The sequence below is a fragment of the Megascapheus bottae genome, chromosome 15 (assembly GCF_031878675.1).
Source record: "Megascapheus bottae isolate mThoBot1 chromosome 15, mThoBot2.hap1, whole genome shotgun sequence".
NCBI classification, from domain to species: domain Eukaryota; kingdom Metazoa; phylum Chordata; class Mammalia; order Rodentia; family Geomyidae; genus Megascapheus; species Megascapheus bottae.
Window position 1 is genome coordinate 15648776 of NC_143523.1, and position 23751 is coordinate 15672526.

Consider the following 23751-nt stretch of genomic DNA (forward strand, 5'->3'; position numbering starts at 1 on the left):
ATAAGGAGACTGAATCTAAGTAACAATAGCCTTATTTTCAGCTCCCCAGGTGCCTTGCTGGGCGGAGGGAGCTTTGCATCCAGCTCTGAAAAGCCTTGATGTGAGAGAGGCCACTGGATTGCTGATGTCATGCTGTTTAGCCTTAGGAGAGTATCGCTCCCCCCAATATGGAAAGTTTAAGCTGACCCCTGAGGTACTTCGGTACTTCCCTAGATGGAAAATTCTGCTGGCACCTGAGCATTTCCCTAGATGGTCTGTTTCTGCTGGATCTGAATCTCTACCCCAAACATGTTTTTGTCTTTAAAAGCTTTGTTCAAGCTCAATTTCAGCTGTTAAGTCTTTGAGACTGTTAGGGTCCAGTCCCCCAGTATTAGGGTCCATGATCAAAGGAATGAGTCTGACACAAAAGCAGAAGTTAAACAGAGTTTTATTCCATGCCTAGCATCAAGAATCATAATGACCGGTCAGTGTCATCTCTAAGATGTGAGTGAGAGAGCGACCCGGTCTAATCTCACAGGCTACTTTTTTTTTTTTTTTTTTTGCCAGTCCTGGGCTTGAGCTCAGGGCCTGAGCACTGTCCTTGGACTTTCTCAAGGCTAGAGCTCTACCACTTGAGTCACAGGCTACTTTTATAGGCCACCAGCCATGTGGTTGGGCTTGGCCATACACAAGTGGCCAATGGAATCCCAACATACTTGAGTGATGGCTGGGGCAACCACTGACACCTTTGCTATTTGAACTGACCTGGGTGGGCTTCTGGTGCACTGCTCTGAGGAGGAAGGAAAGGGAGGAAGTTTCCTGGTAGGCCAAGGGGGTAAAGTGGGGGAGGAATTCTAAGAAAGGGGTCCCTTCAGAGACAGGAATCTACGGGTTCTCCAATAAAGACTCCCAACTCGTGACCGGGAGTTTAGCCTAGTGGTAGAGTGCTTGCCTAGCATGCACAAAGACATGGGTTCTATGTATATGCCATATACATAGAAAAAAAGCTGGAATGGTACTGAGGCTCAAGTGGTAGAGCTCCAGCCTTGAGAAAGTCCAGGACAGTGCTCAGGCCCCGAGGTCAAGCCCAGGACTGGCAAAAAACAAAACAAAACAAAACAAAAAACCTCCCAACTCAACCTCTCAAAACATGGCTTCTCCGTTGTCTCCCGAATAAAACCCTGTACAGCAAAAGGACACCAGGTGTAGCTCAAGTAATGCCTGAAATTTTCTCTCCTTGCTGTAATTTGCATCTGGAATGTCCCCTAAAGGCCCATGTAGTAAAGCCTTGATCCTCTGACCAGTGCAAGTAGGAAATTATAGAACCTTTAAGAAGGGGGAGACCTTCAGGTCATGGGGGCAGCTTTAGCTCAGAACCTCAAGACCTTCTGGGCAACCAAAGAAGGGAGAGGAAAGAGGAGGGAGGAAGGGAACCTACCATGTCCTACAACTGTCAAAAGTAAGCTGGAAGGAGCCCCTGAGACTCAAAAGAATGAGCAACATTCCATGCAACCCCTTGATCCAGCAGACAGCCCAATATTCTGTGCCCAGACTTCTAACCATACTCCAAGATACACTAAGGCTATAGACCTAGTCTAAGGGCAGTTCAAAATAGTTTACATTATCAGAAGTAATAAAAAACTCCAAGACTCCAAGTGCGTGGTCAAGTGCACACAGAATAAGACCCTAAAAGTCAGGGTTCCTCTCTCCTTATTGTCCCTTTATTACTTAAAGTTCCATGTTAAAACTCCAGCTGTAAGCAGATTTTTCAGTTCACAAAAGTGTTTTATCAGCTCAGAAAGAGATCACACAGGCCGACTTTATCCACCCAACCCCGCCCTGCTATGATTTTCATTCCTATTATAACACAGGCTTTCTAAGAGTTTCTTAATACAGTGATCATAAAGCAGAGAGCTCATTATTTCTCAGTGCCTATTTAATTCTTATGGTCCCCAAGAGAAGGAAATAACTTGCCAGAATTCATAGCTTTGTTGTAGCGATGCTTAGAATGATTGAATCCCAAATCACCTTCAAGAGAAAAGTCTAGGCAGTTCATCCCATCCTGATAGGGTGAAAGCATAGCATCATGGGAAAACGAGACTTAGAAAAGAAAGACACAAGCCGGGTGCAGTGGCTCACGCCTGTAATCCTAGCTACTCAGGAGGCTGAGATCTACGGATCACATTCAAAGCCAGCCCAGGCACTAAAGACCAAAGACCGAGAGACTCCAATTAATCACTAGAAAATGAGAAGTGGCGCTGTGGCTCAAAGGTAGGGCAGCCTTGAGCTGAAGAGCTCAGGGACAGCACCAGAACCCACAAAAAAAAAAAAAAAAAAAAGAAAGGAAGAAACCAAAACCTCAGTTCTTGGCCTAAGACATAGCTACATAGCTCAAGTGAAAGAGTGCTTGCCTTCACCTGCATAAGGCCTTAAGTTTATTTTCCAGTACTTCCTGCAAAAAAAAAGGTGGCACTGAATGATAAAAGGGTCCATATGGATCACGATGCAATGTACTCATATTCTGACATTCTGACATTTTGAATTGTAACCTCTTTGTACAACTACTTAAAGATAATAAAAATGGGGGGTAGAGGAGGGAAATGGGTACCAAGACATGTGAAAGGGTATCAATGTATGTGAATTAATGCACCTTCTATCTGGCAAATATCATGTAACCCTTTTACTAATTACAATAAAAAATAAATAAATAAATTTTAAAAAAGATAATAAAAATGTAATTTAAAAATCTGACATTAACATATGTCAAAGTTCATTTTATTAATGAGGAAAAAAAAACAAGAAGTAGGCATGTGGCTCAAGTGGTAAAGCACCAGAATTAAGGGGAAAAGCCAAGCAAGAACACAAGGTCTGGAGTTCAAGCCCTAATACTGCACAAAAAGGATGAAGGCAGGAATGTGGCCTAGTGGTAGAGTGCTTGCCTAGCATGCACAAATCACTCGGTTCAATTCTTTGGTATCACATACACAGAAAAGGCTGGAAGTGGTGTTGTGGCTCAAGTGGTAAAGTGCTAGCCTTCAGAAAACCAAGGACAGTGCCCAGGCCCAGAGTTCAAATTCCAGGACTGGCAAAAAAAAAAAAATTTGATTTGAAAAAAAATTACAATGATAAAACTGATTTGAAAATAAACCATTTGATACAGAAATTTATATAACCATTGGAAGAAAGGATGTTGAAATCATCTTCTTATCTTAAATGAATACTTGGGACACATTCTATCGGGTGATAAACTCAAATTTTATTTGTTTATTTTTAATTTTTAATTTTAATTTTTATTTATTTTGGTCAGTCATGGTGTTTGAACTCAGGGCCTGGATGCTATTTCTGAGCTTTTTAGCCTAAGGCAAGAGCTCTACAACTTTGAGCTACAGTACTACTTCTGGTTTTCTGGTGGTTCATTGGAGAAAAGAGTCTCACCAGCTTTCCTGCCCAGGCTGGTGATATTCAAATCTCTGCCTCCTGAGTAGCGAGGATTACAGGTATGAACCACTGGCACCCAGCTAAACTAAAATCTTTTTTTTTTTTTTTTTTTTTTGCCAGTCCTGGGCTTGAGCTCAGGGCTTGAGCACTGTCCTTGGACTTTCTCAAGGCTAGAGCTCTACCACTTGAGCCTCAGCACCACTTCTGGCTTTTAGCTATGTATGTGGGGTACCGAGGAATCAAACCCGGGTCTTCATGCATGCTAGGCAAGCACTTTAACCACTAGGCCAAACTCCCGGCCCCTAAACTAAAATCTTAAGGTATCTTTTCTACCAGTTAAAAGCAATTCATACTATCCACTTTCTTTAGATTTTACAGAATTGTAAACTATCTAGATTCTAATCAATTGTGAATATGAAGTTGTTACATTAAAAGTTACATACAAATATTATCTATCCACAGAATCATCATATTGGGAAAATTGCAACCATTGTGAAAAACCTAGTCATTGGAAAAAGAATTGTTTGAATAAACCTTGTTATCCTTTTGTACAGATAGAATCATATACCATGTGGCCTTTATGTCTGGCTTACTTCGCTTAGCATGATATTTTTTTTTTTTGCCAGTCGTGGGCTTGGGCTCAGGGCCTGAGCACTGTCCTTGGACTTTCTCAAGGCTAGAGCTCTACCACTTAAGCCTCAGCACCACTTCCGGCTTTTTTCTATGTATGTGGTACCGAGAAATCGAACCCAGGTATTCGTGCATGCTAGGCAAGCACTCTACCACTAGGCCAAACTCTGGGCCGGCATGATATTTTTGAAGTTCATACATGTGGTAGCATGACACCCTAGCCCACAAAGCATTCTTCCTCACAGGGTGTTAAATATTCATATACTCATAACAGGAGAATTAATTTGGTGATTTAATTATAGTGAAGAGATTAATTTTTTTCAGCTTAACTAGTACTAAACACAACACTGTGTGTGTGTGTGTGTGTGTGTGTGTGTGTGTGTGTGTGTGTGTGCACGCACGCACACATGCTGGTATTAGAGCTTGAACTCAAAGCTTGAATGCCATCCCTTAGCTTTTTTCACAAAAATTTACTGCTCTACCACATCTCTACTTCCAGCTATTATTGGCTAATTGGATACTGTTGGGAGCTGAGTGCAGGGTCAGGCTGGCCCATGGATCTGTATCACTGAGTAAGATAACCACACAAAGAAATGAGCTGTCATGTATGACCCCATGCCTACAAACTTTGAGCTATATTGTCGATATTGTGAATCACTTTCTTCCTAGACTTGATTACAATTGGATACGAATGTGTTATTGCTTTATCACTCTTTGCTGAGACTTGATTATCAACGTAACACCTGACAGGTTCTTGTTTTGTAGACTATATAAGACTGGAATGGGAAATAAATGGGAGCTGCGGTCTTAAGTTTATGACCTTAGGCTGTAGTCTTGGCTGTAGCCCTCCCCACCCCATCTATTACTTGTCTTTTCCTTTTTTCTCACCCTCACCCTCTAATCAGGTATCCTGCCTTGCTGCCGGCTGGCTCCAGTAAGTGGCACCCAAACAGGGACCTGAAAACCTGGGACAAAGGTAGAGGACCTCGCTGTGAGTGATGCGTGTCAGATAAGGAAGGGAGAGAGCGAGAGAGTGTATAGTCGGGAGTAAGAAATAATGAGACAAGATAATAGCCACATGTTCTATGTTCTCTAAAGAAAAGGCCTCCGGAGATAAGTAGGAGTTGGTCGACCCCCCTGTATGTCTGTGTTGTTTTTTTTTTTTTCTCTTCTAGAAAATGCACTGTGGGCCTAAAACAGAGAGGAAAAGCTGGACGCAGTAAGCGCTCTAAGGCCCTTCTGGGGTTCTTGTCGGTAATAGGGCACGTCTGAGAGGACATGTAGGTTTGAGTTCCACCAGCAAGACATGTCTAAATCTAATTATTGTCAATGTCTGGTTTTGCTTTCCCTTTTGATTGAGGCAGGTTAGGATGGCCTCCACTGGCTGGCTACCAGGGAACGAACGGAAATCTCCATAGGGGAGTCGCCCCCTGAGTTTGGGGCCCTAAGGTCTTTCTCTCATTCTGATAGTTTAAGGCTAGGCATGCCATCAGAAGTTTGGGAGTTACTTAAAAGTCTTTGCTTCTCTGTCTTGTTCTTGTTACATGATTTTCCGTGTGTGTGTGTGTGTGTGTGTGTGTGTGTGTGTGTGTGTGTACACACGTGCGTGTGTATCTTTGTTATCTACTTGAATATTTCTGGGGAGTAAAAGTTTTGGCCCCAGGTAGGTCTCAGGCCTGGTACGGCTCCTCCCACTCAGCTGCAATTGAGGCAAGCAGAGGTCAAGCTGCAAGCCTAGTCTAGTTTCCTTTTTGCTAATCACCTGGCTGAAGTGATAATCTGGAGACACTTGGTGGCAGGACATAGAAATCAGCCTTGGTTCCCCAGGTTTAAATTTGGCCCTGGCGTAAACTGATATGTGAGATCTGAGATGGCCTAGTCAAAATTGGGAAAATGACTAGAGTCATGCTCTAGGTGGGCTAAATTTGGCGCTGGAACCAAATCATAACTTCAACTAAGTTGCCTTGTAAACAGTTTTATTTTGAACCTGGTTCTCACCTGCAAGAATAAGATTGGCAAAACTCTCCTGACATTAAAACTTCCGGAAAATGTATGGCCAATATTAATTTTGCGCACTTTTAGATCTTTGAATATGAATGTGTGTGTGAATGGATGTATATTCAAGGTTAAATTGTCAGCATGCTACGTAAAACAATGGATGAATTTATACTTGAAACACAAAGGCAATTGGGTAAATCTAAGTCTAAATTTCAAGAAAATTATTAGGTTTGAATGTTTCCAATGTCTCAAAGGATTATTGCATTGTTTTAAAGAAGAACTGGTTAAAATGATTTTTCTAAAGATTCTGAATCTGCATTTTTAAAAATCTGGTATTGTAATGCATAGAGCTGCTTACATTGTAAACATTGTATCCTGTTTATCCCAGAGGCATTAGGGAATTTGGAATTTATTTCCTTGAGTTAAAGTTTGGAGACAAGTATCAGAAATTTAAATGTGAATTTGTTTATCAATATCAGAAACCTTGCCTGTCTTCTTTTTAAACTGTTTAGGTAAAAATGATTGCTTAATTGCTATTTCAGCTTGCTCTTGTAAGTTTCTTTAAAGCAATTTCCAGAAGGCCCATGGAGAAGAACAGCAGATCCTTATCCAGATGTAATTTTGGCCCTTACCACGTTCTAGCTTGCATAGAAATTTGCAGGCAACTCAGCAGGAGGTGTGAAGTTCCTTTGGAGCTACTGAGAGATAAGGCTGCTTCTACACATCCTGTCCTGCCTGATTCCCCCACCCTGCAGCTGCATCCTGAGGGGACTGGAAATAACCCTTGATGGTGGGACATTCTATCGGTGCTACATTCAAAATCTCCTAAACTGATGTGGAACTACTCTTTGTGCCCAGCTGAGGGGTTGCTATGCTTGGATATATATTTCCTAATTGGTGGGGGCTTTCTTGGGTGCAGAACTGGGAGGGCATGCTGTATGCTCTTCCAAACCAAAGAATGCTGTTCGCCCAGGTCTGATAGTAATTGTTGACACCCCCCTTCCAGGCCATGTGTTATCTTTGATATCCAGAGGCAGCCCTTGGTAATGTGACCTGGCCCAGCTCCTCCTATCCAAAGAATATTATGAGCTGTGTTTCTCTTCTTCCATTATGCATGGATCTTTTAACATATCCATTGATTCTACACAGTTTAATGTGACATGTGATAATTGTTCTGCAATTAATATTGTTAAACAACCACCTTTTTATTATGTTACCTGTGAATATGTCTGGACCCTGGTATGAAACTTCTGGTATCTTGATTTACAACAATTGAAAGACCTGATGTGCCCTAGGAGATTTATAACACAGACGGTGAAAAAGCTGTTTGAACAGTTTCAGCATTATGTTCCTTCCTTGCTGATGGCCTTTGTTGGTCCGGGAATGTTGCTTATGATTATTTGCCTACCTTGTGTGGTGGAGATCTTGCAAAATTCGTTACTAAATCTTGAAGATCAACTCCATAAAATCAGGCTCCAGATAAAATGAGTTTCCCCTGAGAGGAATCACAGCCAGGGACGGGTTTGAGGGGTTGCTGCTCTGACCAACCTAAGACAGGGCCTTCAGCTTGATCTGAAGAAGTTCCCTATAATGGGTAATGCAGAGCTAGCGGTCCACTCAACCTAAGACAGGCGGATTCGCTTCTTTTAAAATAAAGATGGGGGAGGATACGAGTTTCACTTTATCTGTCCAGGCTGGCTTATGAACAACGATCCTCAGATTGCTGAGTAGCTGGTATTACAGGCGTGAGCCATTGGCACCTAGATATTTAGGGGATGTTTTAATGACCTCATATTGCTACAGAAGGAGAAAATAAAGGGTGGGTTTCAAAGACTGGAGAGCAAAAGGAAAAGCAAGAAGATGTGGAAGAATAAGTTATAAAATATCCCATAACCTGACAACCATCATATTGAAATAGTTGATGAGCTTGGTTGCAGGTCTGAGAAATGTCATGGCTCTACAGATGTGATGGAAATCATTTGATTTCCATCCAAAGAAGATCCATGGCTGCAGTATGGCTCAAGTGGTGGTTACACACCCTTGACAAACTCAAGATCCTAAATTCAAACCCCACTGCTGCGCATATATAAGTATTCGGTTATATATAAAGAGAAGGTAGTATTTATATTAACATGTTAAAAGTCTTATATGGAAAATTCAAGGCTCACACTTTTTTTTTTTTTGCCAGTTGTGGGGCTTGAACTCAGGGCCTGAGCACTATCCTTAGGCTTTCTCAAGGCTAGAGCTCTACCCTTGAGTCACAGCACTACTTCCAGCCTTTTTCTATGTATGTGGTGCCAAGGAATCGAACCTGGATCTTCGTGCATGCTAGGCAAGCACTCTATCACTAGGCCAAACTCCTGGCACTTACAAATTTGTTCTGAGTTTTGCTTTTCATCATTCCCACTAGAGGGCAGTCGAAAAACACTTATAATAGTGAGATATACTATAAAAGCTGAATTGCTGAAACACAAACTGGAGAGTAGGAAAAAACAAAAATAAAACAAGATCAAATACCCAGAGAATATTTATAGAGCATTAATGCTATCTTCTGCCACATTAGGACTCAATAAAGAGTTCCAAACCAAATTACTATTGATAAAACTCCAAGATAGTAGGTGAAAAATGAGATGAATACAAAATTAAAGATGGCTTTGTCCTATTAGTTCTGGGTTGCACAATAATATAACACTATAATATTTAAACTAATGAAATGCACATGTAAAATGGCTGAGATGGCACATTTTGATGTTATACACATATACACATGTGTATGTGTGTAAGAGACAGTAGAAGAAGAGGGGAGGGAAGAAGAGAAGAAAAAGCAGGAGAGGCCAGGAGTTTGGCCTAGTGGTTGAGTGCTTGCCTAGCTTTCACGAAGACCTGGGTTCAATTCCTCGGTGCCACATACATAGAAAAGAAAGCTGGAAGTGGCGCTGAGGCTCAAGTCGTAGAGCTCTAGCCTTGAGAAAGTCCAAGGACAGTGCTCAGGCCCTGAGCTCAAGGCCAGGACTGGTGAAAGAAAAGAAGGAAGGATGGAAGGAAGGAAGGAAGGAAGGAAGGAAGGAAGGAAGGAAAAGAAAAGGCAGAGGAGGGAGGTGGAAGATATCCCATGCCACTACTTACCAATTCATTCATCCATGTTGTCATTCAGCATTTACTAAGCACCTCATATGGTCCAGGTAATTTGTAAGTTGCTCAGGTACAGCAATGAAGGAATAGGTATCTTTGCCCTTAAGCTATTTATAGAACATAGCTCTTGCTAGTTGAGACCTCAAACGCCTCAAGTCAGCATCTCCTCCTGTATTATTCACAAATTGGTGTCTCTGGTATTCATTCTCTGTCTCTGTCTGTCTGTCTGTCTGTCTGTCTGTCTGTCTGTCTGTCTGTCTGTCTCTCTCTCTCTCTCTCTCTCTCTCTCTCTCTGTCTTTCTGTGTCTCTCTCTGCCAGTTCTGGAGTTTGAACTCAGGGCCTGGGCTCTGTCTCTGAGCCTCTCTGTGCTCAAGGCTAGCACTACCACTTAAGCCACAGCACTACTTCTTTCTCTGAGTAGTTTATTGGCGATAAGAGTCTCATGCACTTTCCTGCCCAGGCTGGCTTTGAACTCAATCCTCATATCTCAGCCTCCTGAGTAGCTAGGATTACAGGCATGAGCTTATGGTGTTTTCTTAAAATAGTTGAAAGACAAAGAAGAAAGACAAACAGCTGCAGAACCGCAAGAAATCTTGGGTTGCTTTGACAATAAGATCAGAAAAAAATGGTCAAGCCATGGTGGTGCCAACACTAGACTCTAACTCTAAGCCTTGGCCAACTGTCCATTCAATGTCATCTTTTGATTCTACTAGAACTTCACTAAAGTGTGTTATTTACATCGAAAGAAAGAGGGGCCCATACACTGAGAAGCTCAACCCATATCTCCCAGATCTTGCTCTGATTCTGAAGGAACACAAGCTATCCTCCTTCCACAGCTGGTGGAGACTGCTAGAGGCTATACAGAGTCAGGGATGAAAATCTGGATTAAGAATCTTTAATAAGCCTCAGCTAAAACTCAACCTAGTCAGGCATCAGTGGCTCATACCTGTAATCTTAGCTCCTCAGTAGCCTGAGATCTGAGGATCATGTTTCAAACCCAGATCAGGCAGGAAAATCTGTGACACTCTTATCTCTAATTAGCCACAAAAGACTAGAAGTGAAGGTATGGCTCAAATGGTAGAATACCTGCTTTAAACAAAAAATATAAAATGAAATACTCTGAGTTTAAGCCTCAGTACCAGCACGCACGCGCGTGCACACACACACACACACACACACACACACACACACACACACTCTATTCTCTATTCTTTTCTTTTTTTTTCTTTCTTTTTTTTTTTTGGTCATGGGGCTTGAATTCAGGGCCTGGGCACTGTCCCTGAGCTTTTTTGCTCAAGGTTACTGCTCTACCACTTTGAACCACATCACTACTTCAGCTTTTCTGGTGGTTATTTGGAGATAAGAGTCTCCTAGACTTTCCTTCCCTGACTTGCTTTGAACTACTATTCTCAAACCTCAGCCTCCTGAGTAGCTAAGATTACAGTCATGATCTTGATGAATGATTAGAATAAACTGTTCCCACATGACCTGATTAGGGATGGGGAAGCTGGTGACTTAACACAGAACCAGAACTGGAGGCCACGCTGTGTGTGTGTAGCCTCCAATATAGGGTTAACTTTGCCGTCCCAATGGAAAGGGAAGGCAAGATGAGTAGAGGGATGACATGGTGAGCCAGTGACAACCACTCACTACTCATTGCAGATGTCTCAGCAGACAACTCAGTAACATCAGCAAGTGGGGCATCAAAAAAAACCCCAAAAAACAAAAGAAGAAGAAGAAGAAGATGCCCACGACTGACAGCATCTTGAAGCCCTGAAGTGGTCAAGATGGGGAAAATGAGAATGTGATGGTGTTTGTCTTTAGGATTTAATTTTATTTTGTATTCCCCAGGAGGGTGGCTGTGAGGCAAGAAGTGTCGGGGTCTTTAGAACTTCTAGACTTCCAGTGCCTCCGTGCAACCCTGAGGTCCTAAGTTCTGCTTGCCTTCATTTACCCACGGGGTGTCTCCTCCCAGGATGGGCCTCAAGGAGCTGGAATTCACACTTGAGGGCAGAAACCCTTTCTGACCAAAGGGATGAGAATTGGAGTTTTCCACAAACATCTCTTGTCATTTGTCTTTGCCCTTGGTCCATGATATGGAGATAAGATCCTGGAAGTAAGTAGGTGAATGGCTACCTCCTTTACTCCACGGCCCTCTTGTCCCTAGATCGTCCATCTAGAGAGACAGAAATGGGACAGTCAGCATCTTTTCCCTCCTAGAACCACCGGGGTATCCCAGCAGGCCCTGTGGAACAGGGGTATGAGAGGACATCAAAGCTGAGTCAGCACCTCCATCCTGGCCCACGGATGAGAGGTTGGAGGAGCTGACTAAGCCTTCAGAGCCATACAGGGCCCACCATCATTGTGGCACTTATTACTAAGTTGCAGAATAAGGGCTCTGGAGAGCAGGGCACCCCCAAAAGAACAGGAAGTGGTCACTGTGATTCAACCACAGAGCTTTCCCTGGGTTTCATTTGTCAAGAGTGACATAGCCATTGGGGAAAGTCACTGTGCTGAGGCAGGGGTGTGGGTGGGTGGGTGGGGGAAAACTGGGCAGTGAACCCAGGAAAGAGTACAGCCTCCTGCTGCACTCCACAGGGGCCAGCCTCAGCCACAGACACAATTGCTTCTACATGGGGAGAGATGGATCCCAGGAGGCAGCCCCTCTCTCAGCTTCCTGAACCAAAGACTCTATGTGTAAGCCAGGCATCAGTGGCTCACACCTGTAATCCTAGCTACTCGAGAGGCTGAGATCTGGGCATCATGGTTTGCAACCAACCCAAATAGAAAAGTCCGTGAGACTCATATCTAATCAAAGAACAAAAAGCTGGAAGTGGAGATGTGGCTCAAGCAGTAGAATGGTAACCAGAAGTGGGAGAAAAGCCAAGTGAAAAGTGTGAGCCCCTGTATTCAAGCCCTAGTGGCAAAGACAAACTGAAGTGTGTGTGTGGGGGGGGGGGGGGTTGTTGGGTTGGGCTGGAGATTTACATTAGTGATAGAATTCTTGTATGCTCAGTGCCCTGGGTTCAAGTCCCAGAGCCACAATCAAACAACCAATTATTATTTTTCTCCAAAAAAGACTCTACTTATAGAGGCACCATCTGGACAGGTTTTTATTTCTTATCAGTACAATGGAGTTCATTAATAAAGCTGTAAAAAAGTCCCTTTTGGGGGGGGGGGTCATGGGGCTTAAACTTAGCCTGGACAGGCACTGTCCCTGAGCTCTTCAGCTCAAGGCTACCACCCCATCCTTGAGCCAAGCCCCACTTCCCATTTTCTAGAGGTTAATTGGAGATAAGAGTCTCAGGTCCTTTTGTGCCAGGCTGGCTTTGAACCTTGATGCTCTGATCTCAGCCTCCTGAGTAGCTAGGATTACAGGTGTGAGGCACTATGCCCAGCTGTAAAAAATATTTTTAAAGATGTTATACATTCATTACTTAGAAGATATAAGGTTAATGGCAATATAAATGACAGCAATTATTTTATATTAGCATAGTCAGAGATTTTTAGAGGTAGAAACCATAGCCTAAATCATCTATTTTCAGGAAAAGAAAGCTAGAATATTGAGAATGGTATGATACCTCTAAGGTCTCACATTAGCTAACCAGATGAACAGCTGTAAATTGGACCAGAGTCTCCATTTCTCAACACTTTTCTTTTTCTCCACTGCTTTGCCCATCATCAGCTATTTTCTGGGTCCTTGCTATGGACAAACCATGTGTAAGCATATAATAGCAACTCATTCTCATTAGGTAGAGAGGAATGTGGCTTAGTGGTAGAGTACTTGCCTACCAAGCATGTAGTCCTGGATTAGATTTCTTAGTACCACATAAACAGAAAAAGCTGGAAATGTCACTCAAGTGGTAGAGTGCTAGCCTTGAGCAAAAGATGCTCAAGGACAGTGCCTAGGCCCTGAGTCCAAACCCTAGGACAAGAGAGAGAGAGAGAGAGAGAGAGAGAGAAAGAAAGAAAGAAAGAAAGAAAGAAAACAAAAGAGAAGAGAGAGAGAAAGAGGGAGGGAGGCAGGAAGGAAGTCCCAACTTTCCCATAACACATCATTCAGAATTCTTCTCCGTGTTCTTTAGAACTGTCTCCAGTTGGACATAGTAGCTCATACGGTAATTCCGGCTACTCAGGAGGCTGAAGCAGGGGGATCCTCAAGCTCACAGGCAGCTCGGGCAGCATTAGGAGACCTGACATCCTCCTGCTTAACCCCTTCCCCCACTGGTTCCCCCCTCCACGTTCCCAAGAACATCATGTCCTCCTAATGACCTCCTGTGTATTTACCCACAACTTTACCAACATGTGGGAAAGAGGATCATATTCTTCAAACATGTAAAAGGATCCTTCAGATCAGGTACTTTAAAACTTAAAGGTGGAATTACTTTTTTTTTTTTGCCAGTTGTAGAACTTGAACTTAGGGCCTGGGAGCTCTCCCTGAGCTCTTTTGCTCAAGGTTAGTGCTCTGCCACTTTGAACCACAGCTCCACTTCTAGGATTTTGCTTTTTTGTGTGTGTATGTGTGTGATTGATTGGTAATGAGAGTCACTAAGAGGCTTTTCTGCCCAACCTGGCCCTGAACTTCAGTTCTCAGAGCTCAGCCTCCTGAGTAGCTAGGATTACAGTCATGAGCCACCAGTGCCTGGCTGCTGTCATACTTTTTTTTTGTTTTGCCACACCTGGCATGAACTTAGGACCTGAGCTCTGTCCTTGGACTTTCTCAAGGCTAGAGCTCTACCTTGAGCCACAGCACCACTTCCAGCTTTTTCTGTGTACGTGGTACTGAGGAATCAAATCCAGGTCTTCTTGCATGCTAGGCAAGCACTCTGCCACTAGGCCACAGTCCAGCCTACTGTCATAACTTTTTAAAGACTAGTTGTAACTGGGCTGCATGTGTGGTTCAAGTGGTAGAGCACCTACGTAGAAAATTCAAGCACAAGTGTTAGCGTCATGACTTCAACCCTAAGTGGCATGTGTATAACTAGCTATGTGTCCTTTGGGGCAAGTTACTTCACACCTCTCAGCCTTGTTTTTTGCTCTGCTGAGTAGGAATGACAACACATCCTCCCTCCATTGTCACCTGAACTTTAAAAAATTGAAATTTGTGGGGGGGTACCCTTGACAGCTCCAACACATGGGGCCTGGTGCATTCCTTCCTTCCTCCCTCACTCCACTCAAACTCCTAATCAGTGAGAGGGGTCGGTGCCAGGAGAGGCTGAACTTTTCAGTAGCAGCAAACCTTCAAGTTGGGGGTGAGAGAACTTTGGGGTAGAGAGGGGAAGGTAATCAATCCATTCAAATCTGCAACCTGAGATTCTCACTAAATCTTGACTATTTCCTTCCTCTGTTCTCCATCTCCACAAAATGAGGGGCATGGGCCTATGACCCCTGAGCTCCTCATCTTCCAGAGGCTGAGGGAGAGCAGGGTGGTGGAGAGGGCTGAAGGCCAGGCAGTTCCCACGGGGCTCCCTGCTCAGGGTGAGATCCAGGGTGGGGACACCCTCCCCCCCCCAAGCCTTGGTGGGGTGATAGGAATCACACCTGACAAAATATTAATTATGGTTGTTTGGCCCTGCCCAGGAAGTGCAAATAATCAGCCTCTCTGGCATTTTAGTCACTCCTGTGGGGAGTCGGCCACCTGGTGCCCTCGTGGTGGTGGTGGCAGCGGCGGGGTGGCGTCTGGTTGGCAGAGCTGGACCCAGCCTGTGACCTACGAGACCAGACATGCCAGGCTGGCCCTGGGAGTGGGGGTGGGGATGGAGGGGTGTGTCAGAGTGCCCTGAAGAAACCAAAGGCAAAAAACTTGCCACCTTGCACATCCAGCAGGCTCCCTCTAATCCTAGGAGATAGATGACGAGTCTTCATTCAATAAAACAGGTTTGAGAAATGGAAGAAAACTTCCCCAAGTCCCAAGCTAGCAAGAGGCTGAGCGGGGACACTTTGGTCCCTTATTAATGGCAGGTAATTTCAGAGACAGGAAAAACCACCCCAACCTAATCAGTGCTTGAGCAGATTGGGAACGTGAGAAACCAGTGGGCAGACTAGTAGTGTCAGAATGACTGACAGACTGCAGACTGTGGCTCTCTCTGGGTGACATAAAATTAGGCTCCGGCAGGCAGGTAGGCTACACAGCTATCCCCCCACAACCCTCCCTGTGTCAGAAAGGTGGGGACTGAGGCAAACAGCCTCCTGAGCATCCTTAGGAACAAAGTAGGTGACTTCAATGCCAGGGAAGCATCAATTGGTATTTCAGAGAAACTGTGAATTTGGAAAAAATGCTCATAATTACAAATACGTATCATCTCTCCTAACATCCCTTGCAGCTGGTAAGTAATACTTAGGAAGTTTTTAAGAAGGCATGCTTATGTTTTGTGTCTTGCAAATGTATAAGCAAGAAGGTAGAATACACAATGGCCATCACAGATGTTCAAAAGAGGAATAAAACCAGATGACAGGCTCACGACTGTTACCCTAACTACTCAGGAGCCTGAGATCAAAGTCCACCCAGGCAGGAAAGGCTGTGACATTCTTTTTTTTTTTTTTTGTCAGTCCTGGGGCCTGAGCACTGTCCTTGGGCTTTTTCCTCAAGGCTAGTGCTCTACCACTTGAGCCATAGCACCATGTCTGGCTTTTCTATGTGTGTGGTACTGAGGAATCAAACCCAGGTCTTCATGCATGCTAAGCAAGCACTCTACCACTAGGCCAAACTCCCAGCCAAGTCTGTGACATTCTTATCTCACTCTTTTCTCCAATGAACCACCAGAGAAACAAAAACAAACAAACAAACAAACAAAAAACCCAGAAGTTGAGCTGTGGCTCAAAGGGTAGGATGCTAGCCTTGAGCAGAAGTTAAGGGACAGTACCCAATCCCTGAGGGAAAGTCCTAGTACTTGCAAAAGAAAATTTTAAAAAGGAGGGAGAGGAAGAAAGAAGGAACCAAAACTCCAAACAATACATAGAAACGAGAAACAACTAGACTGGTAGAATACACCAAATGTGAGTAATAGTTTCTGTGGGTGGTGATTTCTTTTTCTTCTTTCAACTTTTCTATATATAGCATTATTACTTATAGAGTGAAAACTATGTATTTTATTCTAGTAGTAACAACCACACCAGAGTTAAGTTATTTTTACTGAGTACCTGGTACTGTGCTAAGCACTTGACTTACTTTTCAGAAAATCCTCAGCTGAGCACTGGTGGCTCATTCCCATAATCCCAGCTACTCAGGAGGCTGAGATCTGAGGATGGAGGTTGGACACCAAACTGGTCGGACAAACCCAAGAGACTCTTCCAATTAATCAGCAAAAAGCTGAAAGTGGAGGTATGGCTCAACCTTGAACAACAACAACAAACTGAGAATGTAAGGTCCTGAGTTCAATCCCCAGTACTGGATATGCACACAAGCATGTGCGTGCATGTGCGCACACGTACATACACACACACACACACACACACACACACACACACACACACACACACACAATCCTCATAGCAATCCTGTAAGATTTACATTATTACTGTCTCTGTTTTACAAAGGCCTTTAGGTGTTAGGGCATGCCCTGGGGATTGAAGTAACCACTTTCTGGGATTCAAGGCATCCCATCCAGTGTCGGGGTAGGGAAGCGGGAAAATGGAACCCCCTTCCCTCCCACCCAGGGGCAAAGGCAGATTGATTCCCTCCCAGCTTCTTGCAGTGGGTATGGGCTCAGACCAAAGCTCATGCAGTGACCAAAGCCAATGCAGTAACCAATGCCTAGCTTTTGGATGCCTGCGCTCCCTTGAGCTACAATCCTGTGAGCAGTGCTTTCTGGTATGTTGTCTAGACTCCATTCTTCAGGTTAGATGTTGGTGTTATGCCTGGGCTGTTCTGGGCCTTTGTGGTTACCTATATCACCTCCCCTGCTTCCTCCCCACCCCCACTCGCCCATTTCTCAAAGGGTTCCTGTCTCAGCAGCTCTTCCAATTTTACTTAGTATTCAATAGACCCTATTTTTACTTAAGACTGTCAGGGTTCATTTCTGTGGCTTGACACCCTGACCCCTGACTCCCTATCAAATGTCCTAGAGCAGGTGGAAGAAAAACTCCCATGTGAATCTGTCCACTAGAGCACAGGCATTTACCCAGCTCCCCTACCCACCTGCCACCCACTCTTCCACCCAAAGGCTGAGGGACATTCCCTGAATTTCTAGAAAATAAACTGGAAATCTTTTCTTGAAAATATTCTCAGAAACTAGTGGCCCACCACCCATGCTATTGCTGTGGGAACCTGGAGTCATTCTGTAAAGGGCAGGAAGTGAGGGGCAATCCCAGGCCAGCCAGAGCCAAGTAGGGCCTCCAGTGAGCAGAGCAGGGCACAGGCTGCACAGGGAAGAGAGGATGTGGAGGTGTCTCAGCCTTCCTGGCACTTCCTGTCTGGTGCCAGAGGCCTGACTCAGGGCAGGCCTCCTCCTCTAGGAAGCCCTCCCTGACCTTTGCAGTCTGGGAGAGAAAGCACTGGCTAGATGCTTATTGTATTTTTCATGTTTTTTTCCCACAGTGGGTGGTGATTGCTTGTTTACATGTCTACCCTCCCCCACCCCCGAGCTGCTACCCTAATGTGACTGTGAATTTCTTTCTTTCTGTCTTTCTGTCTTTCTTTCTTTCTTTCTTTCTTTCTTTCTTTCTTTCTTTCCTTCTTTCTTTCTTTCTTTCCTTTTTCTTATTTATTTATTTATTTATTTATTTTTATCAGTTGTGGGACTTGAACTCTGGGCCTGGGCACTGTCCTTGAGCTCTTCAGCTCAAAGCTACCACCCTACCCTGGAGCCACAGCGCCACTTCCAGTTCTCTAGTGGTTACTTGGAGATAAGAGTCTCACAGTCTTTAGTGCCTAGGCTGGCTTTGAACTGCTCGTCTCAGATCTCAGCCTCCTGAGTAGTTAGGATTACAGACGTGAGCCACAATGCCCAGCTGTGACTATGATATTTTTTTTGACAGTCCTGGGGCTTGAACTCATGGCCTGAGCACTATCTTTGGGCTCTGCCAGTTGAGTCACTTCTGTCTTTTCTATGTCTGTGGTACTGAGGAATCAAACCCTGGTCTACATGCATGCTAGGCAAGCACTCTACTACTAGGCCAAACTCCCGGCCTCTATGACTGTGAATTTTTAGAAGACAAGAACTGAGTCTTTTTTTACCTTGAGTCTCTGATGCCTAGCACGTACATATTCTTAGAGTGAGTGAGAAAATGAATGAATGAACAAATGAATGATTCCGTGACCAGCTAGGAAGTATACCACCAGACACCCTGGCATTTTTCTAAAATATCTTAGCAAAATAGACCAGACATGAAGCTGGGGGTCAAGAGCTTTAGACTCTGATTCTCCTTAACCTGAATATTCCTCAGTTTCCTCATCAGGAGGGTGGGGTAGTGCCTAACTTTCATACCAAATGTTTGAGAAACTGTGAAAGTTCTTGGCTCCCAGTAGGTGCTCAGATCAACCTTGCATCCTTGTCCCAACGCTTCTGCCTGACTCAATTTCTTCTCTCTATCCCTTACCACAGTAAAAGTCCAACAACAGGGAAAAGGTTACGTAAACTACAGCACAGCAATAAGATAAAAAGGTTAGTCAATTGATAAATATGGCTTAGTAATTTTTTGTATTTGCTTCTCAAAATCATATCTTTTGTGATGTATACCAGGCTGACCACAAATTTGCTGTCCCCTTGCTTCATCCTCTGAGTTCTGGAATTACAAAGGCTGCCAAGCCCACTTTAACCAACAATTTAAAAAATATATTATACAAATAATGGGTTTCATTAGGACTTTTCCACACATGTCTAATGGACTTTATTTTTTATTTATTTTTCCAGTCCTAGGCTTGGGCTCAGGGCCTGAGCACTGTCCTTGGACTTTCTCAAGTCTTAGCACTCTACCACTTGAGCCTCAGCACCACTTCCAGCTTTTTTTTCTATGTATGTGGTACTGAGGAATCGAACCTGGGTCTTCATGCATGCTAGGCAAGCACTCTACCACTAGGCCAAACTCCCAGGCCTAATGGACTTTATTTTTGTACTAATACTGGGCCCTGATTAGAGGGCCTTGGTACTATCCCTTAGTTTTTTTATTCAAGGTTGTTGCTTTATTCCCTGAGCCACACTTCCATTTCTTAGTGGCTTTTTAGTGGCTAATTGAAGATAAGAATTATATGAACTTCCTGGGCTGACTTTGAACTGTGATCTACAGATCTCAGCTTCCTGAGTATTTAGAATTATAGGAGGGAGCCTTTGGTATCTAGCTTCAATTTTATTTACCCACTCATAAACCTCTCGTGTTTCTCCTCTTTACTACTGTCTCTCCTCCCTAAATCATCCTCCATTTAGGTTATTGACTCTTTGGTGGTTAGATGCTAGTGTTTGTGGATCTAGATTCTGCAAATGAGGGAAAATATGTGGTATTTGTCATTCTGAGTCTGAATTATTTCATTTAATAGGATGATCTTCAGTTCCTTTCATTTTACTGCAAATGACATAATTTGATTTTTTATGTCTGAATAACATAGCATGATGTATATATAGTACATTTTTCTCCATTTATTCATCTGGTGATAAGAACCTAGGCTGATTCCATAACCTGGCTATTGTGACTGATGCAATAAGCCTAGATGTGCAGGTATTACTGGTGATTTTTTTGAAGGTAGGAAATATTCCTGTAGTTCATATGAAATGGAAGAAAGACTAAATTATTTGCATTGTATGACCTCAGCTACAGCTATACATGCTTGTGCATGCAGTAGAAAATGTTTGGGAGAAGTGACAAGAAACTCAACAATGGTTTTCTTCTGGTTGATGGCAGAAAGTTGGAGTGCGTATTGACTCTTCACTTAGCAGCCTTCTGTTCTGTTTCTGTGTGGATGCTTGTGCCTTGCCATGAGCATATATTCATACTTAAGGGAAAACCACTAAACCAACACCTGGGTGTAGTGGTACAGAAGAGTTAGGAGGCTGAGGCCACACAGTGAGACTCTGTCTCAAAAGCAAAGTTAAAAAGCTATATACACACATACACAAGTATAAGATTTCAGCAGTGCTCATTTCTGGAAATGGTGACATTATGGAATGATTAAAATGCCTCTTTTAAAAAAGATTTTTATGCTTTCTTATGAAGAATATAGTTCTTCAGTTATGAGAACTGGACACGCTGTCGGCAGCTGGTGGATCAATGCCTCTAATCCAAGCTAGTCAAGAGGCTGAAATCGGAGGATCATGGTTCAAAGGCAGCATGGGCAGGAAAATGTATGAGATTCTTATCTCCAGTTAATCACCAAAAAGTGGTAAGTAGAGATGTGGCTCATGTGGTAGAAGGCCAGCCTTGAGTGAAACAGGTAAGGAGCAGTATCTAGGCCCTGAGTTAAAGCCCCAGTGGAAAATGGTCAGGGACAGGAGTGGAAACTGGGAGAAAGTGAAGGGAATGATTGGCATTGTCTAAAAACAGAAATATACCCAGCTGGACACTGGTGGATCACACCTGTAATTCTATCTATTTAGGAGGCCTGGATCTGAGGATTGAGGTTCTGATGGATTTTCCCGGGCAGGAAAATCCATAAGGCTCTTATCTCCAATTAACCACCAGAAAACTGGAAGTGGAGTTGTGGCTCCATGTGATAGAATGCTAACCTTGAGCAAATGAGCTCAGGGACAGCTGCCAAGCCCTGAGTTCAAGCCCCACAACCAACAAAAAGAAATGAAATATATTCATGACTTTCCTTATGAAATGGTAACTTCACTGTACAACACCTTAAGACTAGCAATAAAATGATATTTAAAAGTTATTGCAATCTCCTCTCCTTGGGGTGAGAGGTGGGGGAGGGGCGGGTGGCTAAATCCAAGGGTAATCCAAGGTGGGGAAGTGGGGAGGGAGGGCAGCCATCTTTGGGAGCCATGGATGCTGCTGAGTCAATGAACTCTTTATTTGGTCCCAGCCTTCCAGTAGAAGCAGGAAATACTCCCACTCCTGCCTGGGTCATACTTAGTCACCCTATAGGACAGCAGGGAAGGGGCAGGAGGCTCTAGTGTTGGGAGACATTTGCCCTCTGGCCCTGGGCCTTTTGAGCACAGAGATTCTGGAAAGGACTCTGAGTGCCAGGCTTCCACCTGGCCTGGCATTGTGCCCTTGGGGCTGGTAGTAAGCAGGACACATTGGGGAGGAATACTGGGAGATTACCCCCCCCCCACATACCCCGCCCCCTGGCCTTTGGCTGCCACCATCCTCCCGTGGAAGCTGTTGTGAAAATTTAATTACCGTTTATCCAGGGCTTTGAGATTGCCCAGATTAAAGGCCAGTAGGAGGGGAGTCATGATGAATGTGTGTTTACAGTGTTGACTTTTATCCCCAACACCCGCCATGACAACCACGTGTGGTGCCCACTCCCCTACCCTCCACCTCCCACTGCCCTGGACATCCTGGCCTGGGTGCTGAGTCTCAAGATGGAAACTAAACTGAAGGGGGAAAAGGGAAGAGATGGGCATGGAATAGGTCATCTCTCTTCTCCAAGGTGCTCCATTCTCCTTCTACTTAAAAGCAGAAACTGGAGACATGACCAGAGAGTGGAGACATGACCAGAGAGTGGTAGATTCATCTGAGCCAATCTGTACCACCATTCCAGATCCTATAATTCTGTTTCTCTTTAGGAATGAGAAAATAGGAGGGATTCTAGAATGTTCTGGTCAGGCCAAGCCAGGGCCAGACAGCAATATGTCTATATACTCAAAGCAGATGGAATCTAGCCTCATTTTTCATTCCTTCAGCAAACTGGAGGGATTCTTTTTTCTTTCTTCCTTTACTTTCTTTTTTTTTGCTAGTCCTGGGGCTTGAACTCAGAGCCTCAGCACTGTCCTTGACTTTCTCAAGGCTAGCACTCTACCACTTGAGCTACAGCACCACTTCTAGCTTTTTCTGTGTATGTGGTACTGAGGTATCGAACCCAGTGCTTTGTGCGTGCAAAGCAAGCACTCTACCACTAGGCCAAGCTCCTGGCCCTTTGTTGATTACTTCTGAATACTTTTGACTACAGCTTCACAAGAATCCTTGTTTTTTTTCTAGATTCTTCTCATTTTGTCTTCCCTTCTGCCTTCCCCATAAGACAACAGTTGATCTTTAAAGCATGTGAAGAACAAATCCAATGGAGAGAGGATCTAGAAAGTACCAGTCACATCTTCAAAGAGAGACCAGACTCCATGGGGAGATTGACCTTGCTTCTAAGATATTGAAACAGCCCAAGAGGACAGGCAGGCAGGCAGGCAAGCAGAGAAAAAAACTACAGAAAGTGGGTCTTGGTGGACTAGAGAGCTCAAGAGACTTTCCTAGGAGCCAGTGAAGGTACAAAGGGACAGGGACTCAGCAGAAGTGTTGAGAGTGCTGAACTCACTACAGTCAAAATGGAAGGGTCACACAAGGATGGGGCAGGCAGGCTGGTCAAGACTGTGAAGACCAAGGTAAAGAATGAGGCTGGGCATAGTAGCTCACGCCATAATCCTAGCCACTCAGGGGGCTGAGAGATGAGGATCATGGTTCAAAGCCAGTCCACAGTATTCTTATCTCTAATTAATCTGCAAATAAAAGCCAGAAGTATAGTTGTGGCTTAAGTAGTAGAGCATCAGGCTTGAGTAAAGATGCTAAAGGGATGGTACCTAGGACCTGCTTAAGCCCCAGTACAATCTCTCTACTCTCTCTCTCTCTCTCTTCTCTCTCTCTCTCTCTCTCTCTCTCTCTCTCTCTCTCTCTCTCTCTCTCTCTCTCTCTCTCTCTCTCTCTCTCTCTCTCTCTCTCATACACACACACACACACACACACTGGGATTTCCAGCTTCTCAGGAGACTAAGATCTAGTATATCATAGGCAGAAAAGTTGATGAGACTCCATCTCCTAAGCAACCAGCAAAAAATCCAGACTGGATGCATGGCTCAAGTAGTAAAGCACCAGCTACAAGCATAATAGTGAAGTGAGAGTGCAAGGCCCTGAGTAAAATCTCTGGGACCAGCACCAAAAAAAGAAGAAGAAGAAGGAGGAGGAGGAGGAGGAGGAGGAGGAGGAGGAGGAGGAGAGGAGGAGGAGGAAGAAGAAAGAAAGAAAGAAAAAGAAGGAAGGAAGGAAGGAAGAAAGAAAAGAAGGAAGGAAAAAAATCAGATCCCACCCCATACACACACACATGCAAAGATCATGAAATGCACTGAAAGGTACTGCGCCAGAGAAGGATAGGATGTCAAGCCTGAGAGGAAGGCAAACTATTTCACCAGAAGGTACATCTTAGCATCTCTGAATCAGCAGCACTGGCAGAGAATTCATCACCTTCCTCCTCAAACCAGCCCCTCACTTCTATTTCAGCTTGTGGCTTGTCAGCACCTCTGTCACCTCCCTCTGACACACTGGCCAGTTTTATTTTCTTCCCATGCCACTTTCCACTCTTGGAATTAGAAATGATTGTTTAGTTACTTGTTTATTTCATTTTCTCTCTCTTCCATAGAAGGGAAACAAATGGGGTGAGTAGGTATCCTTATCTTGTTTTGTTCATAGTTACATCTCTGCACCTGTGCCAG